The sequence below is a fragment of the Chrysochloris asiatica genome, unplaced genomic scaffold (genome assembly GCF_000296735.1).
Source record: "Chrysochloris asiatica unplaced genomic scaffold, ChrAsi1.0 scaffold00089, whole genome shotgun sequence".
Lineage (NCBI taxonomy): Eukaryota > Metazoa > Chordata > Mammalia > Afrosoricida > Chrysochloridae > Chrysochloris > Chrysochloris asiatica.
This window is the reverse complement of record NW_006408607.1, coordinates 6,464,747-6,465,353: the sequence shown is the minus strand read 5'-3', so window position 1 is coordinate 6,465,353 and position 607 is coordinate 6,464,747. Positions and strand designations below refer to the sequence as shown.

General features: G+C 47.6%; 1 protein-coding gene across 1 annotated transcript in view; it reads left to right on the top strand.

Moving 5' to 3' along the window:
• SEL1L3 (sel-1 suppressor of lin-12-like 3 (C. elegans)) overlaps positions 1-607 on the top strand; it is a 179,256-nt gene that overhangs the window by 30,317 nt on the left and 148,332 nt on the right. The window lies entirely within an intron of this gene.

Below are 607 nucleotides of genomic sequence, written 5' to 3'. Positions count from 1 at the left end.
TTCAATGCACTTTGGACTTCCTCCCTGAGTATCACTGGCTCTTGCCTGGTAGTGTAGTGGTTACAATTCGGGCTGTGAACCTTAAGGCCAGCAGTTCAAAACTACCAACTGTTCCACAGGAGAAAGATGAGGCTTTCTGTTCCTGTAAAGGTTTACAGCCTCGGAAATCCTGTACAGGGTCACTATGAGTCAGACCCGACAGCACATAACCATCACCACCAAGGGGTAGAGAGGAGTCCTGGTATGGCACTGCTGGTTAATGCACTGGACTACAAGTTGCTTTGAACCACAAAGTTGGCAGTTCAAGCTCACTAGCTGCTCATCGGAAACCTGATACAGGGTCGCTATGAGTTGGAACTGACGCGAAGGCACTTAACAACAACAACAGCAAGGGGTAAGAGCAGGGGGCAGGGTGATTCAGTGGTAGAATTCTTGTCTTCCATGTGGAAGACCCAGGTTTGATTCCCAGCCAACGCATCTTTAAGCATAACTGCCACCTTGCTGTTAGTGGAGGCTTATGTGCTGCTATGATACTGAACAGGAAACTTCCAAACTACAATGGATAAGGAAGAAAGGCCTGGCGATTTACTTCCAAAAATCAGCATTG